Below are 26497 nucleotides of genomic sequence, written 5' to 3' on the forward strand. Positions count from 1 at the left end.
TTACTTGGTTTTTAATGTTGAAATGTCTGACTACGCCACCCGTGGATTGCGGTCACTGAGAACCGCCGCTGTGGGGTAGACCACTGAGGCTGATGTTGGGTGCTCAGCAGAGGGTAGTATAACGCCCCACGGGAGGAGTATAGCCTCAGGGCAGTGTGTGTAGATGGTGAGGGTTGTGGTGCATGGGAGCAGCAGAAATGACTCCGTGCAGTGCAGTTCAGGGTCTTTACTGTTGGTAATGAAGAAGGCCCTGCCAGGAGTACTGGCTAACATTAGAGGCCTGGTCAGTCTGTGAGTGAACAAGAGTCCCCCTGGCCAGATGGAGGTGTAGGTCTTCCCGTCTGACTGCACTCTTCCTGGCTACCCTGCTGTAGTCGTGTAGTAGCCCACGTCCCTGAGTGTACCGTGTGGTGCTCACCTGTATGGCTGGTGACTTGGGGCCTTTGGTACCTTCCGCTCCTCGATGGCGGTGCCGGTCCCTTGCGTGTGACTGAGCCTCCGGGCTTTCTATGGCCAGAGGACCTGAAATTCCCTGCCAGGTGGTTTCTGCTGCTGGATGTGGATATCCTCACAGCCTCGGACTCCGGTGTCCGGTTCTCTGCCTCTTCGGCCAGGACGAGCTCTGCTAGCTCCAGTCCCTGGCCTTCATCTCCTGTCTCCTACAGAGCTCCTTGCTGCTCCTCTGTCCCTTCCTCTGGAACTACTCCCTAACCCCGCTCCAGATCCAGTTTATAAAGGGCAGGTTCCTCCCCTCCCTGGACTGGGGCAGGAGGCGTTGCATGCAATAGTGCTCCTGACCAGGAAAACCCATGCTCGCTCTCAGACGTGGTGTTTCTACCAATGTGGCAACCAGACCCCCTGGGGTGCCACACCAGCATATCTAGATATTGGGCAATTGGATATTTTTTACTTAATCCTCAAAGGTAAAGCAATTTAGAATGTTTGTTATATTCCTGAGTAGAATTCTGTAGAACTACGGCATCGTATGTTGTACATATAAGGCGTTCCGGTTCTATGTTCTCCCGGGTGTCTCGCAGCATAAAGTATTGCTATCTCTTTTTAAATGCAATTGGAAATGAAAGGCGAGCGAGATAACAATTGTGTTTCTTTGTAAGCCTATCTGTGTTCTCGAGTGTCGCCTTTTTTCTTCTCTCAATTATGGAATTATTATCAATTAGCCATTTAATATTTAACTGACTGGCAAGCTCCAGAGTGAAGTGGAGAAGGTAGGGTGCCTATTGTCGACTCGCTAATTGAAGTCATCTACAGTTTACAGAATCCGCCGATTGACAACAGTTGTATTAACTCTCGAAGACTTTACATCGCAGATTGGTACTGTGCAAGCAAAACACGCTGTGACGCACGAAGCCTCGAGGAGTCAGTGGCCCAAGGTCAGGCGAAGTTTGGCCCAAAAGCTAAACAAAAAAAGTCTCAGACACAACGGCCAATTCTGTATGTTAATAATTACTTGAGGCTTAAAATCTTACACTGTTATAAAGCTGGAGATATATTTTTTCAAAAATTAAATTACACTTATTTTTGTTTATTTTTTATGTATTTTTTTATGCTTTTGTATATATCTTTGCAGGACCCAGTGATTAGCTATAATTAGAGATGAGCGGTGTTCGACTAGAACTGTTCGCCAATCTCAAATTCGAGCTGTTTTGGGCGGTGTTCGAGTTGTTCGACGAACCCGAACGATTTGCAAAAAATTCGGCTGTTCGAGGTTATGTTCGATAACTGTTCGTGCACCAAAAGCGTGTCCTGCATGTCTGGCGCTATTTAGAGCACCAATCATGCAGGGATTGTCTGCCACTCACTGTAATGCCACAGCCATGGTGGTTGTGGCATTAGAGTGATTGCCCAAATCGATGGGAACTGTGCTCACAGTGAAACATGAAAAGCCGGCAATTCAGCAGCGGCGTACACAGGTACCCGACAATTTAGAACCGAAAGAATAGAGCTTCACACATAGATTAGATAGATAGAAACATGTCAGTCACATATATAAGAAGTACAGTGACAGTGTTGATTACTGTACTTGTCATTTAGTGTAAAGGATTTATAAAAAAAAATATTAGTGTTTTCATGCACCGTGTCTTTAAAAAAGCCGGCGGCAATTCAGCAGCGGTACCCGACAATTTAGAATGGAAGGAATAGAGCATCACACATAGATTAGATAGATAGAAACATGTCAGTCACATATATAAGAAGTACAGTGACAGTGTTGATTACTGTACTTGCCATTTAGTGTAAAGGATTTATTAAAAAAAATATTAGTGTTTTCATGCACGGTCTCTTTAAAAAAGCCGGCCGGCAAATCAGCAGCGGTACCCGACAATTTAGAATGGAAGGAATAGAGCATCACACATAGATTAGATAGATAGAAACATGTCAGTCACATATATATGAAGTACAGTGACAGTGTTGATTACTGTACTTGTCATTTAGTGTTAAAATAAAGGATTTATTTAAAAAAAAATTAGCGTGGGGTTCCCCTTAATTTTAGGCTCTAGCGGAGGTTAAGCAGACGGCTGGGGCAGATGTTTGAAGCCTGGGAAGGGGGTAATACCCATGGAGCTTCCCAGGCTACTAATATCAGCCCCCAGCTGAATGCCTAGCCTTTACTAGCTATTAAAATGGGGGACCCCCCAAAAAATTGACGTGCGGTCCCCCCTATTTTAATAGCTAGCAAAGGCTAGGCAGACAGCTGGGGGCTGATATTAATAGCCCAGGAAGGGTGCCATGAATATTGGCCCCCTCCCAGGCTAGAAACACCAGCCGTCAGCCGCCCCAGAAATGGCACATCCATAGGATGCGCCAATTCTGGCACTTAGCCTCGCTCTTCCCATTGCCCTGTAGCGGTGGCAGTGGGGTAATAGGGCTGGGGTTGATGTCAGCTTATAATGCCAGCTGACATCAAGCCCAGGTTAGTAATGGAGAGGCGTCTATAAGACACCCCCATTACTAACCCCATAGTCAAAATTAAAAAAAAACACAAACACCCAGAATAAAGTCCTTTAATTGAAATAAAGACACAATTCTTTATTGTTCTAAATTAAACCATACTTACCGTCACGCCCATTCCAGCTGAAGCCAACGATCCCCTGCAATAAAAGAAAAATAATAAAGCAACATCATCCTTACCTTTCCATGGTTCCCACGACAGCTTCAGCTCTGCTACATCGAGATGACAGGCTGGACCGCAGCAGAACGCTGCCATCCAGCCTGTCATCCCGCGGACACTGAGAAGCGCAGGCATGCTTGCGCTCCTCAGCGTCTCTCTGTGACGGCATCCAGATGAGCCGAGGTCATGTCCAATGAACTCGGCACACCTCATGCACGTCACTGACAGCGTGGGAAAATTCTCACGCTGAAGCGCTGAGTGCAGGAGAATTCTCCCACGCTGTCAGTGACGTGCATAAGGTGAGCTCATGTCCAATGAACTCAGCTCACCTCATGCACGTCACTGACAGCATGGGAAAATTCTCCTGCACTCAGCGCTTCAGCGTGAGAATTCTCCCACGCTGAAGTGCTGAGTGCAGGAGAATTCTCCCACGCTGTAAGTGACGTGCATGAGGTGAGCAGTGATCATTGGACATGAACTCACCTCATGCACGTCACTGACAGCGCTTCAGCGTGAGAATTTTCCCACGCTGTCAGTGACGTGCATGAGGTGAGTTCATGCCAATGATCTCTGCTCACCTCATGCACGTCACTGACAGCGTGGGAAAATTCTCCTGCACTCAGCGCTTCAGCGTGAGAATTCTCCCACGCTGAAGCGCTGAGTGCAGGAGAATTTTCCCACGCTGTCAGTGACGTGCATGAGGTGAGCCGAGTTCATTGGACATGACCTCGGCTCATCTGGATGCCCTCACAGAGAGACACTGTGGAGCGCAAGCATGCCTGCGCTTCTCAGTGTCTGCGGGATGTGTTTATTTAAATTAAAGGACTTTATTCTGGGTGTTTGTGTTTTTTTTAACTTTTACTATGGGGTTAGTAATGGGGGTGTCTTATAGACGCCTCTCCATTACTAACCTGGGCTTGATGTCAGCAGGCGTTATAAGCTGACATCAACCCCAACCCTATTACTCCACTGCCACTGCTACAGGGCAGTGGGAAGAGCGAGGCTAAGTGCCAGAATTGGCGCATCCTATGGATGCGCCATTTCTGGGGCGGCTGACGGCTGGTGTTTCTAGCCTGGGAGGGGGCCAATATTCATGGCACCCTTCCTGGGCTATTAATATCAGCCCCCAGCTGTCTGCCTAGCCTTTGCTAGCTATTAACATAGGGGGGACCCCACGTCATTTTTTTTGAGGGGTCCCCCATTTTAATAGCTAGTAAAGGCTATGTATTCAGCTGGGGGCTGATATTAGTTGCCTGGGAAGCTCCGTGGGTATTACCCCCTTCCCAGGCTTCAAACATCTGCCCCAGCTGTCTGCTTAACCTCCGCTAGAGCCTAAAATTAAGGGGAACCCCACGCCAATTTTTATTTTAATAAATCCTTTATTTTAACACTAAATGACAAGTACAGTAACCAACACTGTCGCTGTACTTATTATAAATGTGACTGACATGTTTCTATCTATCTAATCTATGTGTGAAGCTCTATTCTGTCTGTTATAAATTGTCGGGTACAGATGCTGAATTGCCGGCCGGCTTTTTTAAAGAGACGGTGCATGAAAACACTATTATTTTTTTTACTAAATCCTTTACACTAAATGACAAGTGCAGTAACCAACACTGTCACTGTACTTCATATATATGTGACTGACATGTTTCTATCTATCTAATCTATGTGTGAAGCTCTATTCTGTCTGTTATAAATTGTCGGGTACCGCTGCTGAATTGCCGGCCGGCTTTTTTAAAGAGACGGTGCATGAAAACACTAATATTTTTTTTACTAAATCCTTTACACTAAATGACATGTGCAGTAACCAGCACTGTCACTGTGCTTCTTATATGTGTGGCTGACATGTTTCTATCTATCTAATCTATGTGTGATGCTCTATTCCTTCTTGTCTAAATTGTCGGGTACCGGTGTATGCCGCTGCTGAATTTGCCGGCCGGCTTTTTTAAAGAGAGTGTCTTCTGAGCAGTTTGTCAGCTTTTGGACACCTTTGCAGGTGTTTTCTATGTGTTTCTATGTGTTTTTGTTTGCCTGCCATTGGTTTTAACGGTGTTCGACGGTGTTCTAAGGTGTTCGACGAACAGTTCGACGAACAGTTCCTCGAACATCCCGGTGTTCGACGAACCGAACCGAACCCGAACACTATGGGGGTGGCTCAACACTAGCTATAATCTATGCTGCAATGTGACAGCAAATGTTCATTTTTCTTAAAATATGTTTTTTGTGTTACATAACACCAACTGTTTTTTTTTTTCATATCACAATCTTTATTTAAAAAAAAAAAACTAAATTAGAAATCTTGCAATCTTCACACTGGCCACTAGGGCTATTTTAGACTCATGCTTCCTGTCCTTTCAGAAAAAGTTTTCAGCGGGCTCCTCATGTAGGATTTAAGATCTCAATGGTACTGGCGTGGTTTGTGAGGACTGGGGGACCTGACAAATTATGGTCTTAGAGGATATTTTTAACCATAGTAGCCAATAACGGCGTCATTATATAGTGAGATTATACTGATAGAAATTGCGACTCCGCAGCTAAAAACTATTGACAATCATAGATCCATAGGGCGTGCCATAGACGACCTGGTGCTTGAGGCTTGCAACCACCATGAAGCCTAATAACTATATTACATTAGATGCATGTTTGAGCATTGTATGGCGGTATTACTCAGCCATTGTGTGTAGCTACTGCCGTGTACAGGCAATGCACTGTGTATTATTTCTGCAGTGTACGGCGGTGACAGCACTATAGAGCAATGATATTTGGTGAATTTATGGCACTGTGATTTGGTGCCATACTGTTTGGTGCTTAATAATAAAGCACTATATGGTAGGCTTATTTGTATGACGGTACACCACAGATTGCTTAGCACTCAGGTCTTTTGACTGTTTTTAGCGGTACTATTAAGGCACTGTACAGCACTGGTATTGGAATATTTTATGCATTGAGCTGTCATTTGACCACTATATGGTGCCTTTTATTTGAGCATTGTATGACAATATTATTTGAACATTTTTCTGGTGTTATTTTAGCACTGTATTATTTCAGAACTATAAGGTGGAACTGTTTGAACATTTTATTGTGATATTATAGAAGCACTATATGGTAGTATTACTTGACTAATGAGGTAGCACTTTTTAAGCATTGTATGGTGGTACTATTTGAGCCCTATATGACAGTGTTATTTTTTTGTAGTGTATGGTGATATTTCTTTAGCACTGTGTGATGGTATTATTTGCGCATGGTATGGCAGTATTTTTTGAGTATTATTTGGTAGTATTATTTAAGCACTGTTTTATTATTTGAGCACTGTGTGGTGGTTTTATTTGATCATTGTCTAATGGTATTATTTGAACACTGTATGGCAGTAGTATTTAAGCACTATAGTAGTGTTAATTAAGCATTATATATATTTTTTATTTATTTTACTCACTTATATAGCGCCATTAATTCCACAGCGCTTTACAAACATTATGGGCACTGTCTCCATTGGGGCTCACAATCTAGATTCTCTATCAGTATGTCTTTGGAGTGTGGGAGGAAACTGGAGAACCCAGAGGAAACCCACGCAAACACGGGAAGAACATACAAACTCCTTCCAGATGTTGTCATTGGTGGGATTTGAACCCAGGACCCCAGTGCTGCAAAGTTTCAGTGCTAACCACAGAGCCACCGTGCTGCCTCTACACTGTGAGCCGAATTATTAGGCAAATGAGTATTTTGATCACATGATACTTTTTATACATGTTGTCCTACTCCAAGCTGCATAGACTTGAGAGCCAACTACCAATTAAGTAAATCTGGTGATGTTCATCTGTGTAATGAGGAGGGGTGTTGTCTAATGACATCAACACCCTATATAAGGTGTGCTTAATTATTAGGCAACTTTCTTTCCTTTGGCAAAATGGGTCAGAAGAGAGATTTAACGGGCTCTGAAAAGTCCAAAATTGTGAGATGTCTTGCGGAGGGATGCAGCAGTCTTGACATTTCCAAACTTTTGAAGCGTGATCACCGAACAATCAAGCATTTCATGGCAAATAGCCATCAGGGTCGCAAGAAGCGTGTTGGCCAAAATAGGCGCAAAATAACTGCCCATGAATTGAGGAAAATCAAGCGTGAAGCTGTCAAGATGCCATTCACCACCGGTTTTGCCATATTTCGGAGCTGCAACGTTACTGGAGTATCAAAAAGCACAAGGTGTGCGATACTCAGGGACATGGCCAAGGTAAGGAAGGCTGAAAAACGACCACCTTTGAACAAGAAATGTGACACCCCAGGGGTCTGGTTGCCACAGTGATAGAGATATTACGTCTGAGAGCAGGTGGGAGGTCTCTTGGTCAGGAATCCTATGCATGCCACACCTCCTGCCCAGTCCTGGGAGGGGAAGAACTTCCCCTATATAAACCTAGGGCTGAGGCAGGGTGAGTGAGTAGAGAAGAAGTAGAGACAGAGAAAAGAAGCAAATATAGGAACAGAACATCAGGAGCTCTGTGGGAGCAGTGTTACAAGGAGTCAGGGGCTGGCAGCTGCAGAGCTCGCCCTGACTGAGAAGATTTCTTACCGGACCCGGAGTCCGAGGCTGTGGGGACTAACTCCTACCCAGCAGCAGAATCCGTCAGGCAGGGGATTCCAGGTCCTCTGGCCAAGAAACCCGAGTCACCGGCCATACGGGTGAGCACCACACGGTACACTCAGGGACGTGGGCTACTTATACCCGCCTCTAGCAAGGTAGCCAGAAGAGTACAGTTAGTTTGGGAGGCCTACAACTCCGCCTGGCCAGGGGAGATCCCATCTGCTCAAGGACTGACCAGGCCCCTATCGCTAGCCAGTACTCCGGGAGGGTCTATCTTTGTCACCAGTAAAGACCCTGAACTACACCGTACCGTCTCCGAGTGGTTCCTGCTACCCCCATCATCCACGTCGGCTGCCCTGAGGCCATACCCCTCCCGTTGGGGGTTATACTATCACGCTGCACAATCCTACCACCGGCCTCAGCGGTCTGCCCTGCAGCAGCAGCTCCTTAGCTGTACTCAACGGGTGGCGTAGTCGTCCAACATCTACCGCTGATACATCGCCGCTCAGTTTGACTCCCTGGGCACGGACCGGGTCACCGCCACGAGACTACAACCCTCAACAGATCCGGCTCCGGGTAAGCTCCCGCGTGCGCAACGCAGCGCGACACAGGCCCAGGGGCGCGTCAACTTTTGGCGTAGTCAGCAGGATTTCGTGCCCGCAACCACTGGGTACTGCGTGCCTGAAAAAGACTGTTCAAACTTACCTGTGGTGAAGATTCCCGCCATCCGGCGCCATCTTCAGCCTTCTTCCCGCCATCGGTGAAGATTCCCGCCATCTGGCGCCATTTCCAGCCTTCTTCCCGCCTTCCGTGGAGTTTTCCCGCCGTTGGACGCCATCTTGAAGATGTCGCGCGGGAAGAAGAGGGGCGTGGACTCCGAAAGCGCGCGAGAACTGAAGCCCCGCCTCACATCCGGACGTCGCGTAAGGTCCTGGAAGGAGCCCAGCAGACGCCGACGTCACAGGAGCGCGACGGAAGGTCCTCAACCCTGACGATCTACTGCGGAGCCGCGGCCTACGGAAGAGGATCATCGCAAGGTAGGCCACGGTCCACTAGGGGGGAGGAGGATGTCGGATATGGAGGAGAGCTTCACTGCCTCAACCCCCGCCAGCGCCACCGCTGCTGCAGTCATGCCTTTCACCATGCCCTATATCCCGGGAGCGGCCTGGCTACCCCAGTACTCAGGGGAGTCACATACCCTGCATGACTTTAGAGAAAAGCTGGATAGCCTCTTCCAGGTGTACTCCCTCACAGAAGAGCAAAAAGTGAGCATCCTGGTGGCCCAATTAACTGGGGCAGCCCGAAGGGAGGTAAAGTCCTGGCCACCTGGGGGGAGGACTGTCGCAGGGATACTAACCCGGCTGAGGGACACCTTTGATACCCGCACCTCAGCCGAGATCAAGCTTAGATTCTACGGGTGCAAACAGCGGGCACATGAGAGTATAAGGGACTATGCCCTGAACCTACAAGAGGCCCTGAGAGCCATTAAGCAGACCGACCCTGACGGCGTGGGAGACGAGGACAGGCTGTTGACTGAACAATTTATAGAGGGTTTATATTGCAGTGCCCACCGAACCCAGTTGCGGGCAATGGCCTTACAGGACCCTCATCTGGGATTTGCACAGTTTAAGGACAGAGCCATCCGGGTGCTTCGAGAACCGGCACCAAGTGGCGTTGTGACCCCCAGACGCCCGACTACCACTTACCACCAGGAGGCGGCGCCCTTGTCGGCAGGGCCTGTGGGAGCTGATGCGCAGGCTTTGAACAATGACCCGGCTCCAGACCTGCACCATCAGGTCCAAGAGCTAGCTAAAAGCGTTGCTGCGCTAACCCGAACTGTGCAGTCTTTACAGGTTTCTACTCCAGGGAAGATCCAGCTGGCATCCGGACCGGAGGACATCCCGTGGCGTCGACCAAGGAGGACCCCACCGGCCAGAGGAAGACCCAGCGACCGATACAACGAGGACGGACGACCCATCTGCCGCCGCTGTAATCAACCCGGACATATGGCAAGGTACTGTCCTTTAAACTGGCACAACCTAGGGTAGAGGGCCAACCCCTAGGAAAAAGATCATCAGGCCCATCGAACTGGCGCGACAAATATGTGGGAGGACGTCCAGTCTTGCCTGTGGTACTGGATGGCATTCCTATGAGTGCCCTACTGGACACCGGGTCACAGGTCACCACCATCCCGTACGTGCTCTTCAAGCAGTACTGGAATGACTCGGATATTACCCGCTTCCCTGACGACGACTTGAGTATCATCGCCAGCAATGGTCAGCCCGTGCCACAGATCGGATTTAAAGAGGTGACCATTAAAATTGGTAGAGTTGAACTGGCAGCACAGGGACTGATCATTGTAGACGTTGACAAACACGAGAGTCACCCAAAGATAACTCTAGGAACTAATGTAATTGAAAATTGTCTTGCAGAGGTGATTTTCCTTTTACAGCAGGTCGCCAAGAACGCCAGCTCCGGCGAGCAGCGAGTGCTCCAAAAAGAGATCCGGGCACTGATGCGACGGCAACAGGTGGAACTCTCCGGCGGTGAGATTGGTAGCGTGAGAATGTGTGACCCTTTCCCTATTGCCATGCCCCCAAAAAGTGAAATGATGATTTGGTGCCGGGCAGCTATTGGTCTGAGAGGTAGAGATTACCAGGCAATGGTAGAACCAGTTTACTCAGACAGTAGGCCCACCATCTTGACAGCACGGGGGGTGGTTAATGTACGCCATGGGAGGGTGCCCGTTCGCATAATCAATATCGGGAAGAGGGAAGTGTACCTGCCCCGGTATGCCACGCTAGCCAAATTATATACCATTAACCAAAATGCTATACAATCTGTGGAACCCTTGCCTCCATCTCACCCGGAGGAAGGTAACGGCTCTAAGAAAACAATGGAGGACTGGTGTCAGCAACTACATTTGGGTACTGACTCCACTCCCTCACACCAGAAACAGGGAGTCTATCGGGTGGTTCAAGAGTACGAGAGAGTGTTTAGTAAACACCCGTTAGACTTCGGGCGAGTCAAGGGGGTAGAACACCACATCCCCATGGGAGACCATCCTCCCATAAAAGAGAGGTATCGACCCATACCCCCTGCACACTACCAACACGCCAAGGGGATGCTTAGAGACATGAAGGAGGCTGGGGTGATCAGGGATAGCTGTAGCCCCTGGGCAGCTCCACTAGTCTTAGTCAAAAAGAAAGACAACACCATGAGGATGTGTGTAGATTACCGGAAAATCAACCGTATCACACACAAGGATGCGTACCCCTTACCAAGGATAGAGGAGTCTTTGGCTGCTTTAAGATCTGCTAACTTCTTCTCTACCTTGGATCTCACTAGTGGGTACTGGCAGGTTCCTGTAGCAGAGGCGGACCGGGAGAAGACCGCATTCACCACCCCGATGGGACTTAGCGAGTTTGCCTGTATGCCGTTCGGACTCTGCAACGCACCAGGAACCTTCCAACGATTAATGGAGTGCTGTCTGGGCCACAGAAACTTCGAGACGGTCCTGTTGTACCTGGACGATGTCATCGTATATTCTAAGACTTATGAGGACCACCTGAAACACCTGGCGGAAGTGTTCGAAGCTCTGGCAAGCTACGGCCTAAAGGTGAAACCCTCCAAGTGTCACCTCCTGAAACCAAAGGTGCAGTACCTGGGACACGTGGTGAGCGCTGACGGAGTGGCTCCCGACCCTGATAAGATCACCGCAATTAAGGAATGGCCAAGTCCCTCCAGTGTAAAGGAAGTGCGGCAGTTCCTCGGGTTGGTAGGCTACTACTGCAGGTTCATCCCCGGTTTCACCAAAAAGGCAGCTCCTATGCAGGACCTACTGATAGGCCAGTCCCGGAAGGCCAAGAACCAGAAGCCGCCCTTCAGATGGGAGAAGTTGGAAGAAGAGTCCTTCCGCCAGCTGAAGATGGCCCTCACGGGGGATGAAATCCTGGCGTACCCGGATTACAGCCAGCCCTTTATCCTCTACACCGACGCAAGTAACATCGGGCTAGGAGCCGTGCTGTCCCAGATCCAGCAGGGGAAAGAGCGAGTAATCGCTTACGCCAGCCGAAAACTGCGACCCACCGAAAGAAACCCTGAGAATTACAGCTCATTTAAGCTAGAGTTCTTGGCAGTGGTGTGGGCAGTCACCGAACGCTTTAAGCACTACCTCGCTTCTTCCCGGTTCGTCGTGTACACGGATAACAACCCGTTGACACACCTGGACACGGCAAGACTCGGTGCCCTAGAGCAGAGATGGATGGCCCGCCTGTCCAACTACGAGTTCACCATCAAATACCGGGCAGGACGCTCCAATACCAACGCGGACGCCCTGTCCAGGATGCCAAACCTACCGGACGTAGGAGAAGATCCAGAGGGACTGGAAGAAGTCGAACTCCCCGCGTTTCACCGTCATGGGACTATCCAGTATTCCCATCGGGTAAGGAGTAAGCAAGGCGCTACGCTTAACCCCTTACCTCACTACAACTGGGCGGAAACGCAAGACAGTGACCCTGCCGTCCGGCTGGTGAAGGAGATGCTGACTCGGCCAGAGGCTCGCCTTGACCCAGACGCTCCGGAGGAAGCCAACCAACTGTGGGCAGAAAAGAGTAGACTGTTCCTTTACAAGGGGAAGTTGTGCCGCAGGATGGTTAACTCCCGGACGCATGAACTAATCTGGCAAGTAGTGGTGCCACGACGAGACGCAGCCATGGTGATGGAGGCATACCACGATGGAGCTGGGCATTTCGGATGGAAGAAGCTGGAGTTCCTGCTGCGCGGGCGGTTCCATTGGGTAGGCATGAGGGGAACCATCGAGAGGTGGTGCAGAGACTGTGGCCCGTGCAACCTGAGGAGGAAGGACCGTGCCAGTCAGAAGACTCCCCTGCAGTCCATCGTCACCCGGCAGCCGTTGGAACTGGTAGCCTTAGATCATGTAAAACTGACCCCAAGCAGAAGTGGCTACGTCTACGCGTTAACCATCGTGGATCATTACTCCCGGTTCTTGGTTGTCGTCCCCGTCAAGGACTTAACGGCTCAAACAGCAGCTAGAGCTTTCCAGCAGCACTTCTGCCGTCCACACGGGTACCCGGACCAAGTGCTGACGGACCAGGGACCTGCCTTTGAAGCGGAGGTCTTCCAGGAATTCTGCAATCTGTATGGCTGCCGGAAGATAAGGACGACACCCTATCATCCGCAAACTAATGGACTTTGTGAGAAAATGAACCAGGTGGTAATGGATCTTCTGAAAACGTTGCCCCTGGAAGAACGCAGTCTGTGGCCTGAGAAGCTGCCCGATCTGGTGGATCTATACAACCACATCCCGGTAGGTTCCACCAACTGTACCCCGGCTTACCTAATGAGGGCGAGACCTGGTAAGTTACCTGTTGACCTGGAAATGGGAGTCCTGACACCCGAGGACACTTCACCAGAAGCAGACTGGGACACAGAGAGGCAGCAGCAGTACCGGAAAGTACAGGAGAGCGTGGAGCGAAGTCTCTGTCAGGCTAGGGAGAGACAAGAGAAAACTTACAACCAGTATGCTCCCGCTGTTCCCCTGGTGCCCGGAGAGCAGGTCTTGAAGAGGAAAAGACGGCTCCACAAGTTGGACGACCAGTGGGAGAAGGACCCGTACACCGTACTGCCCTCAAGCCACGAGAACCCGAAGGTCTGTACCATCAGTAAAGACGGAGGGGAGACCACAGCCATTGTATCCCGGGATCACCTGAAGAAGTGTCCTGAACAGCTACGGAACCCTGAAGAGGAACAAGAAGACCATCGACCCATTGAGGAAAGGGAAGATATGGTTAGTACTGTGCTCGGAGACTTCCCTCGGTCTTGGACTCAAGTCAATGGTGCAGTTGTGGTACCCGTACTCACCTTCCTCCAACCAGCATCCCAAGCACCTACGGAGCAACAGGTAGAGCTGGAAGAACAGCCGGTCCAGGAGGCAGAAGATCCCACACCAGCAGATCAGGAGGATCAACCCTCTGCTTGCAGTGAGCCTGCCATATCCCTAGTGAGCCAAAGGGCCCGTAGACAGCTGCCCAATTTACCCTTGACAGCTCCTACACCCTGTAGTTCAGGGCCAGACAGTCAGCTCCGTAGGTCCACTAGGGCCACTAGAGGCCAGTTACCCGCACGTTGGAGGATTTGAAGTGTATAAATTGTTTTATTTGTGGTTACCTGTTTTTCTTGTTGCTTGTGTATAATTATGTGTTTCTAGTTGTTTATAGGAGTCTTTGGTGGATTTACTGGGAATCCTGTGTACATAGTTGGAGCGTAACCCAGGACGGACTAAAGACTGTTAAGGACTCGGGGCAGGACAGACCCCTACCTGGTTACGTCTCCCTGTTTTGGTGAAATGGACACCTTGCTTTCTTCAAAGACTGCACCCGGTTACGGACATGCCGTGACCACCTTTATGTGTTTCTTTATTGTATTGTTATTGTTATATCTTGTTATGTTTTTCTAAAATATGTTTAGTCCCGGAGTACTAAATTTCACTAGGGGGGAATGTGACACCCCAAGGGTCTGGTTGCCACAGTGATAGAGATATTACGTCTGAGAGCAGGTGGGAGGTCTCTTGGTCAGGAATCCTATGCATGCCACACCTCCTGCCCAGTCCTGGGAGGGGAAGAACTTCCCCTATATAAACCTAGGGCTGAGGCAGGGTGAGTGAGTAGAGAAGAAGTAGAGACAGAGAAAAGAAGCAAATATAGGAACAGAACATCAGGAGCTCTGTGGGAGCAGTGTTACAAGGAGTCAGGGGCTGGCAGCTGCAGAGCTCGCCCTGACTGAGAAGATTTCTTACCGGACCCGGAGTCCGAGGCTGTGGGGACTAACTCCTACCCAGCAGCAGAATCCGTCAGGCAGGGGATTCCAGGTCCTCTGGCCAAGAAACCCGAGTCACCGGCCATACGGGTGAGCACCACACGGTACACTCAGGGACGTGGGCTACTTATACCCGCCTCTAGCAAGGTAGCCAGAAGAGTACAGTTAGTTTGGGAGGCCTACAACTCCGCCTGGCCAGGGGAGATCCCATCTGCTCAAGGACTGACCAGGCCCCAATCGCTAGCCAGTACTCCGGGAGGGTCTATCTTTGTCACCAGTAAAGACCCTGAACTACACCGTACCGTCTCCGAGTGGTTCCTGCTACCCCCATCATCCACGTCGGCTGCCCTGAGGCCATACCCCTCCCGTTGGGGGTTATACTATCACGCTGCACAATCCTACCACCGGCCTCAGCGGTCTGCCCTGCAGCAGCAGCTCCTTAGCTGTACTCAACGGGTGGCGTAGTCGTCCAACATCTACCGCTGATACATCGCCGCTCAGTTTGACTCCCTGGGCACGGACCGGGTCACCGCCACGAGACTACAACCCTCAACAGATCCGGCTCCGGGTAAGCTCCCGCGTGCGCAACGCAGCGCAACACAGGCCCAGGGGCGCGTCAGAAACATAAGATAAAACGTCAAGAATGGGCCAAGAAATATCTTAAGACTGATTTTTGAAAGGTTTTATGGACTGATGAAATGAGAGTGGCTCTTGATGGGCCAGATGGATGGGCCAGAGGCTGGACCAATAAAGGGCAGAGAGCTCCACTCCGACTCAGACGCCAGCAAGATGCAGGTGGGGTACTGGTATGGGCTGGTATCATCAAAGATGAATTTGTGGAACCTTTTCGGGTTGAGGATGGAGTGAAGTTGGAAGACAACTTCTTCAAGCAGTGGTACAGGAAGAAGTCGGTATCGTTCAAGAAAAACATGATTTTCATGCAGGACAATGCTCCATCACAGGCATCCAACTACTCCACAGCGTGGTTGGCCAGTAAAGGTCTAAAAGAAGAAAAAATAATGACATGGCCCCCTTGTTCACCTGATCTGAACCCCATAGAGAACCTGTGGTCCATCATAAAATATGAGATCTACAGGGAGTGAAAACAGTACACCTCTCTGAACAGTGTCTGGGATGGCTGCTACACGCAATGTTGATCGAAAACAGATCAAGCAACTGACAGAATCTATGGATGGAAGGCTGTTGAGTGTTATCATAAAGAAAGGTGGCTATATTGATCACTAATTTTTTTGTTTTTTGTTTTTGCATGTCAGAAATGTTTATCTCTAAAGTTTGTGCACTGATATTGGTTTACCTGGTGAAAAACAAGTGAGATGGGATTATATTTGGTTTTTATTAAGATGCCTAATAATTCGGCACAGTAATAGTTACCTGCACAAACAGATATCCTCCTAAGATAAGCCAAATCTAAAAAAAACCCACTCTAACTTCCAAAAATATTAAGCTTGGATATTTATGAGTCTTTTGGGTTGATTGAGAACATAGATGTTGATCAATAATTATTTGAGCATTATTTGCTGGTATTATTTAAGCCTTGTATGGTGGTATTATTTGAGAACTGTATGGTGGTATTATTTGATTATTATATGATGGTTTTATTTGAGCACTGTGTGACTCTATTATTTGACCAGTGTATGGCAGTATTATTTAAGCACTATATGGTAGTGCTATTTAAGCATTATATGGTGGCATTATTTGAGCTCTATTTGCTGGTATCATTTAAGCTCTGTATGGTGGTATTATTTGATTATTGTATGAGGATTTCGTTTGAGCACTGTGTAGCTGTAATATTTGATCAGTGCATAGCTGTATTTTATGAGCACTGTATGGTGGTATTATTTGAGAGCTATGTGGTGGTATTAATTGAGCATTGTATGCTAGTATTATTCGAGTACTGTATGGCAGCATTATTTGAGCAGAGCATAGCAGTATTTTTTGAGCACTGTATTAGCCTATTTCTTGAGCACTGTATGGGGTGTTTACCTTTGATCACGCACCATACATGGCTTAGCACTCTTGACCACTTTACGGCTGTGTTATTCAGGCATTTAGACATTATTTTATATGGTATAATTTGATCACGTGTGTGAGTATTTACTTACCAACATAAAGTAACACATAGGGCATCGTCCAACATAAGACGAGCCCTACTCTGCTCCTGATATTTTCAGGGAAGATTTGGTCCCGCAAACAGATTGGTTGGGTGTTGTCGAATTCTGCCATATTGTTCTCTTTATTTATAGCGCAATGTTCTATATTGCTAAGATTCTTATAAAGGGTTTTGTTTTATGGCCCACGTTGCAATCTCTCTGTCTTGAGCCTTTTGAGTCTGATGGAGGGGGACGTTGTGATGTATTTTCCGACCATTGCTCGGGATTATCGGTCTCTGTGGGTTCCCCTTTGCCACTTACCCCGTCTCTGCCACTCAACCCAATTTCATCCGTCCGCGGGCTCTCATTTGGGATAATAGCTTCCTTTTTTTTTGGGGGGGGGTCTATGTCTTGTCATGTTTGATTCGACAGCACAAGGGCTGTAAATTAGTCCGAACGTTTGCACGCTGCGCTCGCTCCTCTGCCTTTAGCTGTTGTGGATGCACTGAACCACTTGATGCCGAAATTGATGATTGCTTGGGAAAAGAAATAATAAATTGCTGGTAGCTACCAGAAGGATTCATTCACGCCTAGGCTCTTTAAACAGCATGGTGGGAAGGAAAGCGCATTCCTTCATTTTCCTCTTGCCTGGCCGCTCGCTTGTATTGCATATGCCAGTTACCCGCTGAGTGATTACAGTCCTGCCAGACCGGGTAGTTCCTGTGATTTTCAAAAACACAAAAAAAAAGGCTAAAGAAATAAAAAAAATAAAAAAAAGCGACCACAGTTATATTCAATGACTTGCCGCTGTTACAAGTTCCCCTACTTGTAAAGAAATCCGCTTGTTCCCCGACATGCCTATATATTGAAGTTAACACGTTAGAAGCTTATCCCCCGTGGAAGCCGCGTTCTGACACCTGATGGGGCCGTCAGCAGTTTAACCACAGAAAGCAGCTGGATGGCTAAACGTCCTTTGATTTCTTTTTTTTTTTCTTCGGATATGATAGCCTTGGTCTGTGTCATTACCCAACTCCTTTTACATCTCTTGAAAGCTCAGAGCGCAATTAGGAGCTCGGAGAATGGAAGCGAGCGGCCGCTCTGCCTGGGATCTCACTACACCGGGTGATGATGGAGGAGTTGATGTTTTTTGGGTTTTTGTTTTATTTTTTTTCCTTCTGCATTTTTTTTTTGCATTTTTAGTTGAGTTATAGACCAGGACTCGTCACAGAGAGAATAAAATGTAGCCGTTCTTACCAAATACCTGGCCAAAATACCAATATAATGACCCCAGTGATAAATGGTGGAGGCATCAGGGGTGCAAAATGCTGATGAAAATAACCACAACTGTAATCCATGGAGAGAGGATGTGTCAGCATTATAGATGCATACGGGTAAAGGCTTCTATAGGACGCCAGTCACACAGGTACGTGTAGTGCACCATGCTGGCATACAGCCCATTGGTGATGCCCATAGTATTAGATCAGGCGGCTGCACTGCAGTATATAAGTGCACCCCAAAGGGATAGACGCCATAATATCCCCCCACACCAACTCTACAGGCCCATCTGCAACCTGCAAAGATGAAAAATACATGAGGTATTGGTTGATATTTTGGCCAAATTATGCAAACGCACAACCTGGTATCTATCTATCTATCTATCTATCTATCTATCTATCTATCTATCTATCTATCAATCTATCTATCTTATATCTATCTATCTCTTCTACATAGCTATCTATCTATTATCTATCTATCTATCCCTTTGTCATCTATCTTTCTTCTTCCCCCAGCAGGATAAATGTTTTCTCTTCTGCTTCATGCATCTGAAGTTCAGGAAGAGATCGGAGAGTCTCCTGAAGTGAGTGTCCCTCACTGCTGAGTATTTGGTGCAGTGTAGTAGGAAGTGGGTTTCATCCTCCAGGACCTCCATTTCACAGTGTGGCACAGTCTGTCCTTCCTGGGCTTGTAGCTCTTTCTGTGCCAGCCAGACTCTATTGCCAGATTGTGGGCGCTGAGTCTATACCGGCTCAGGATCTGGCAATCTCTGGAGTCCGGGAGTTTCTCCAGATATGGAGCCAGTCTGTTGTCTCTCTGTAGACTCCGATACATGATCAGTTTCTGTGAGGTGATGATATCGTTCCTCCAGTCCCTGACGTATCTCTCCTGGCCCTCGTTTACCATCTTCGTGATTCTGGCTTTTGTCAGGCTGCTGTGGTTGATGTTTCGGTCAGGTTGGGTTTGGGTGAGCTGTTCCGGGGGTACTGGTTTATTTGACCCTGTTACATGTAGCAGGGCTTTATAGTGATGGGAGCTTGGGCTGCTACTTTGTAGGTGAGCCTGGAAGGACCGCGTCCTCTTCAGAACTACTAGGTGCAGTGAGAATCTGCCCAGCTCAGCCCCACATGCCCTGTTTGAGGTGCTCCGATGGAACTGGAGAAGGTGCTTACAGAATTCCAGGTGGAGTTTTTCTGTTGGTCTGGAATCCTACCTTGACCAGTCAGGGTATGTGTGAGGACCCCAGACTTCGCTGCCATACAGGAGGATTGGGGCGATGATGACATTGAATATTATTAGCCAGATCCTCACTGGCAGCTTCAGATGGTAGAGTTTACTATGGATGGCAGGGAAAGTTTTGCAGGCCTTGTCCTTCAGGGTCTCTATAGTGTGTTTGAAGCTCCCTGACTGGTGAATTTCCAGGCCAACTTAGGTGTATTTGTCCATTCCTGTAAGAGTACAATTGTTTAGCACAAATGAAGGGTGCTGGTCCAGTCTTGTCTTTCTCTTCTGGAACACCATGATGTTGCTTTTGTTTGGGTTTATGGGTAGTTCCCATGTGGAGCGGAATTTCTCCAAGAATTTAAGGTTGTCTTGGAGGCCTTTCTCGGTTGGTGACAGCAGCAGTAGGTCATCTGCATAAGCAGGAATTTCACCTGGGCGTCATGGAGGGTGAGACCTGGTGCCGCGGAGGAATCCAGAGCGGTGGCCGCTCTTTAATGTAGATGTTGAAGAGCGTTGGACTTAGACTGCAGCCCTGTCTGACTCCTTGGCTCTGCTGGAAATCAGACATTATTTTCCCATCCACCCTCACGCTGCAGCGGTTCTTGGTGTAGGAGCTTTTGATGACATTATATGTCTTTCCTCCTATTCCACTTTCCAGCAGTTTCAGGAATAGTGCTATACTGAATCAAAGGCCTTTTTAAAGTCTACGAAACAAACGTATATCTTCCCGTGCTTTGTGTTGTGGACATGGCTCTGAATAAGGCTGTGCAGGGTATAGATGTGGTGGGTAGTGCGGTGGTCTGGCATGAACCCTGCTTGGCTTTTGCTGAGGACGTTGTGCTCGGTGAGGAAACTGAATATCCTCTTGTTCAGGATGCTGTTGAACAGTTTTCCCAGGTTGCTGCTGACACATATGCCTCTGTGGTTGGCAGTGTCATACCTGTCACCACTCTTGTGAATGGGTGTGATGAGGTCTTGGTTCCAGGTAGAAGGGAAGTAGCCAGCACTCAGCACACTATTGAACAGTTTAACCATTGCTGCCTGTATTTCTGGTGGGCTGTACTTCAGCATTTCTGGTGGGATTCCATCCAGGCCATTGGCTTTTCTACTCCTTATGGAAGAGATTCTCTCTGTAACTTCCTGTAATATGATTGGTGTATCCAGAGGGTTTTGGATTTTTTTTACTTTTTCCTCCATTGCCTTTAGTTTTGCCATTATGTTTTCCTGTTCATGGCTTAGTCCTTCCTTCGGGATGTCTTTGTAGAGATCACTGAAGTACTGGAGCCAGATGTTGCCATTTTGGATATGGATGTTGCTTTTCTTGCTTTCTGTGCCCATGTGGTTCCATAGTTCCCAGAAGAAGTTGTCTTGGAGTTGGTTATCTATCTCTAATATCTATCTATCTATCTATCTATCTATCTATCTATCTATCTATCTATCTATCTATCTATCTATCATCTATCTATCTATCTTCTATCTATCTATCTATCTATCATCTATCTATCCTATCTATTATCTATTATCTATCTGTTATATATCTAGTATCTATCTAATATCTATCTATCTCATATCTATCTATCTATATATAATCTATCTATTATCTATCTATTATCTATATATCTATTATCTATATATTATCTACAGTGGTGGCCAAAAGTATTGGCACCCCTGCAATTCTGTCAGATAATACTCAGTTTCTTCCTGAAAATGATTGCAATCACAAATTCTTTGGTCTTATTATCTTCATTTAATTTGCTTGCAAGGAAAAAACACAAAAGAGAATGAAGCAAAAATCAAATCATTGATCATTTCACACAAAACTCCAAAAATGGGCCAGACAAAAGTATTGGCACCCTCAGCCTAATACTTGGTTGCACAACCTTTAGCCAAAATAACTGCGAACAACCGCTTCCGGTAACCATCAATGAGTTTCTTACAATGCTCTGCTGGAATTGTAGACCATTCTGCTTTGGCAAACTGCTCCAGGTCCCTGATATTTGAAGGGTGCCTTCTCCAAACTGCCATTTTGAGATCTCTCCACATGTGTTCTATGGGATTCAGGTCTGGACTCATTGCTGGCCACCTTAGAGGTCTCCAGTGCTTTCTCTCAAACCATTTTATAGTGCTTTTGGAAGTGTGTTTTTGGTCATTGTCCTGCTGGAAGACCCATGACCTCTGAGGGAGACCCAGCTTTCTCACACTGGGCCCTACATTATGCTGCAAAATTTGTTGGTAGTCTTCAGACTTCATAATGCCATGCATACGGTCAAGCAGTCCAGTGCCAGAGGCAGCAAAGCAACCCCAAAACATCAGAGAACCTCCGCCATGTTTGACTGTAGGGACCGTGTTCTTTTCTTTGAATGCCTCTTTTTTTTCCTGTACACTCTATGTTGATGCTTTTTGCCAAAAAGCTCTACTTTTGTCTCATCTGACCAGAGAACATTCTTCCAAAATGTTTTAGGCTTTCTCAGGTAAGTTTTGGCAAACTCCTGCCTGGCTTTTTTATGTCTCGGGGTAAGAAGTTGGGTCTTCTTGGGTATCCTACCATACAGTCCCTTTTCATTCAGATGCCGACGGATAGTACGAGTTGACACTGTTGTACCCTCGGACTGCAGGGCAGCTTGAACTTGTTTGGATGTTAGTCGAGGTTCTTTATCCACCATCCGCACAATCTTGCGTTGAAATCTCTCGTCAATTTTTCTTTTCCGTCCACATCTAGGGAGGTTAGCCACAGTGCCATAGGCTTTAAACTTCTTGATGACACTGCGCACGGAAGACACAGGAACATTAAGGTCTTTGGAGATGGACTTGTAGCCTTGAGATTGCTCATGCTCCCTCACAATTTGGTTTCTCAAGTCCTCAGACAGTTCTTTGTTCTTCTTTCTTTTCTCCATGCTCAATGTGGTACACACAAGGACACAGGACAGAGGTTGAGTCAACTTTAATCCATGTTAACTGGCTGCAAGTGTGATTTAGTTATTGCCAACACCTGTTAGGTGCCACAGGTAAGTTACAGGTGCTGTTAATTACACGAATTAGAGTAGCATCACATGATTTTTCAAACAGTGCCAATACTTTTGTCCACCCCCTTTTTTAGGTTTGGTGTGGAATTATATCCAATTTGGCTTTAGGACAATTCTTTTTGTGTTTTTTCATTGAAGAGAAATTAAATGAAGATAATAATACCAAAGAATTTGTGATTGCAATCATTTTCTTGAAGAAACTGAGTATTATCTGACAGAATTGCAGGGGTGCCAATACTTTTAGCCACCACCGTATCTATTCCTCTATCATAAAATTATTTTTTAGCATATCAATATATATTTATTTTATTTTACTCACAAATAAGTGACATTAATTTCTTACTTAATTTGTCTATTATCTCATATTTTCTTTCTTTCTTATCCATTATCTATCATCTATCTATCTATCTATCTATCTATCTATCTATCTATCTATCTATCTATCTATCTATCTATCTATCTATCTCATATCTATCTATCTAGAAAAAATCAAAACAGGAACAGCACCAGCAAAAAGTTAGGGTGCCGTGCCTCCCAGGCAAAGACCAAACCTTCAATATAAAATGAAAAAAAAAATGGAGACAGCACAGCAGTTTGAAAATATGAAAAAAATTTGTGCTAGTTAATAAATGTCGCCATTATAGGCTATTAAATAGTGCAACTTTTTTCACTTTTTCAAACTGGTGTGCTGCCTCCTTTCTTTCTTTCTTTCTTTCTTTCTTTCTTTCTTTCTTTCTCATCTATTTATCTAGCTATCAATTATCTATCTATCTAGTGTAGCACATGATGACATTACACAGATGGATACACTTTCCTTTGCATTATTTTGTTTTTAGATTATCACTTCATTTCCAATTTATGGAGTTCCCTGCCTGATTATTGATGCATTCGTCAGTAGACTAAGAAATAAATAAAAATACAGTTATCAAGAAAACATAAACTATGGACATGGATGTTGAAATCTCCGGATCACGTTCTTACAACCAGTCCTCTCTGTAGTATACACATCGATGTCGTCAGCACTGGATGTAGTATGTCGTGTGACCTCCACCAGCTCTGCTGCATGATTAGGGTTAATTTACTATATGTGCCATCAAAACACAACATGTTATTTGCCAGACTTTTATTTTTAACTTTTTTTTTATTTTTTGTGTGCTTTTTTTTCATTTTCATTTGACTATCCACATTGCTGCAGTTTTCACACTGGCCACTAGAGCATGCAGATTGCTGGCATTTTTTTCCTGGCGCTCACTTTTCAGCTTTGCTATGAAGTCTACAATAGGTATTTGATGACAGCTCTATAGTATTGCAGGATGTCTAGATAGGGCAGGATAGCAACAAATTAGGTGTTTGTGTCCAGCTCCTCTGTCCCTCCATGGTGTTTGAGGGAAGGGCTGTATTTCATCATTGCTCTGTTGGAATATTTCTTACCATTAAAGGATTTATATCAGCAATTTCATAAACAGTGTTAAGTATGGAATTAGCCTTAAATGTCTAATAGATGGTGAGGATCAAGTTGTACGACCCTTTCTAATTAATAAAACAAAGTGCAAATGTCTCTAGCTTTACATGAACAACTATGCTCCTTCTGGTGAGGCCACTCGAATATTTTCGTTGCCTCTATGGCTGGCCTATTCTAGTTATTGGCCGACCATGTGACCTCAAAAAAAGATGGAGATGAGGAGTAAAGAAACATTTCTTAAGCAAACCAGAGAGTTAGAAAAACCCTTACAATCCTTAACTCTGATGACAGCTTTACACCCCCTTGGCATTCTCTCAAGCAACTTCATCAGATTGGCTTTAAGTCTTGAAGGTGTTCCCAGAGGTACTGAACACTTGTCGGCTGTTTAACCTTCACTCTACTCTAACTCATCCCAAACAATCTCCATTGGATTGAGGTTGGGTAATTGTGGAGGCCATGTTCTCTGACACAGCCTCCATCCCTCTCCTTCTTGGTCACATAGCAAATACATTGTCTGTTTTAGGTTATTGTTCAGTTGCAACACAAATGATGGTTCCACTAAGTGAAGACCAGATATCCTGGCGGTTGCTGAAGAACACTGTGGTGGCCATGCTGGGTAACGTACCATGAATTGGGAATAAGGCACAACCAGTGAATTCCAGTCATCACCCGCAAATTCTCCCTACAGCATCAAACCTTCCCTCCATGTTTCACAGTTGGCACCATACATGTAGAAACCATCTCTCACCTTTTCTACATCTCACAAAGACATTGTGGTTGGTACTAAAAGTCTGCAATTTAGACTTATCAGACCACAGTACAGATTTCCAATGATCTAATGTCCAGCCCTTGCTGGTGACTCTAATGAACTTATCCTCTGCAGCAAAGGTAATTCTTGATCTTTCTTACCAGGGACAGTCCTCATGAGGGCTATTTTAATTATATCGATTGATGGTTTTCATGACTGTACTTGATATTTTTAAGGTTCTAGCGATTTTCCAGAATGTCCTTCATGTCTTAAAGTAATGATGGTCTATCATTTTTTTGTCCTTATTTGAGTACTTCTTAGAGCAGTTGTGGAATAGGGCGGAGCAGTGTATGAATCAATGTACCACCACTACGTCTGCAAAACACACCTGGTGATCGCAAACACTTTCTGAAGTCTGATGATTCCACAAATGAACTCTTGACAAGGCGACCTGTTTATTGGGCACCATTTCAGGTGATGACCTAATGAAGCTGCTTGGGAAAATGACAAGAGGGGTGTAAAGTGATCTGGTGAGTAAGAGGTGGGTACAGTGAGAAATCTAAGGTTTACTCCTTGTTTCCATAAGTGTTCATTTGCGGTTTTGCTGCCTTCAGTCTGAATCAACATTGTGCACATTCTAAACTTTTTACCAGAACCGTATGATGATTAATCTCTGGGGTCTGGAGATAATCCGGTGTATTATAATGTATATTCAATTTGCATCAAATAAATTTGATCCAAATCGAATTTCCTAGCCAAATTTGAGCAAACTGCTGTATTAGAGTTTCATCAGATTGGCTCGTCATCGTTAAGGCTGTTTTTGCCGTGGAATTTCCGCAGCAAAAACGCTTAAAAAACGCTTGGTAATACGTACCCCATAGTCCCCAATGATAATCCGCATGTGCTGTGCATGACTCGCCCCCAGGGCCGTGGGGTACTCTTTGGGAGGAATCACGGTGGCTGGCCCAGGGCGGTCAGTGCACAAAGGGGTATCACTTATTAGTAAAAAGTTCAGAGAGTTCGTGACGCCACCAGTGGTGTCTGGTGAGGATCACCAGCTCTGCAACAGTCCTCTGAGGCAGATGTCAGGGCAGTTAAAGATGGTTTGGCTCCCCACAGGCAGAGCGGGCCTCAGGGCAGTGTAAAATAGATGAATGGTGCGCTGGGCGTTGTAGTGCGGGGGAGGAAGAATGGCACCGGTGAACAAACAGTCAGAGGCCGTTCGATGCAGTCGTCCAAGATTTTACTTACAGTTCTTAGGCAATTCACAACTGCACTTTACAGGTGAAGGTCTCCCTCGTCGCGCAGCGTCCACCGGTCAGGGGTTCAATCCTTCTTCAAGCAGCTTAGGAATGCCTGGCGGAACCCCACTTTCTCGTGTTCCTACTTTGACCATTTTCACACTGGTTCCTTCTCTCCGCTGCCCACTCTCAATCCCGCTCGGGTACTCGGATATGCTTAAGTCCTTCCTATACTTCGGATACGGGACCAACCTGACCCCCTGGAGATTAGAATGAAGCAACTGATCCCTCCTGACACCTGACAGGAGTGGGGCGTACGGGTGCCATCCTGCACGCGCCGTACCCCCTGGGATCCTTTCCTTAGAAAGGAGCCTACTCCCTTCTCCCCTCCGGGGCCTCTATCCTGGGCCCTAACTTGTGGAGCAGAGCTCCTGATGAGCCTCTTCTCCCGGACTGTTCCTCTGAACAGCCCTCACTAAACTCCACTACTACCAACACTCTTGGACTGCACTATTCTAAGATGGCTTCCCTTTTATATCTACTGTATAAGCGCTTCCTGTATCTGCTTCCTCCACCCACACCCACTATTGGTTCCCCCTACCTTCGGGTTCCCCCCTATTCCAACCAGGGCCAGGGCTCAGCAGAATACTACATTGCGTCTTGCCCCTCCGGCTGGCCTGGAGCAGTGTGATGTTGGATGCGCGTGTTTTGGGGTTCCGTGTGGCACTCCCATCTTACCTGAGAGAAGGGAGACACCACACCTCTGGGTGAGGTGCAGTATCTCTGTGGCTACTGAACCCTCAGGGGCGCCACATGCACATGCTGCGGAAATTTCCGCTCCGGATTATCACTGCGGAAAAATACGCAGCAATC

The sequence above is a fragment of the Phyllobates terribilis genome, unplaced genomic scaffold, assembly GCF_046119375.1.
Source record: "Phyllobates terribilis strain yellow unplaced genomic scaffold, ASM4611937v1 Scaffold_3__8_contigs__length_932513732, whole genome shotgun sequence".
In the NCBI taxonomy this organism is placed as follows: domain Eukaryota; kingdom Metazoa; phylum Chordata; class Amphibia; order Anura; family Dendrobatidae; genus Phyllobates; species Phyllobates terribilis.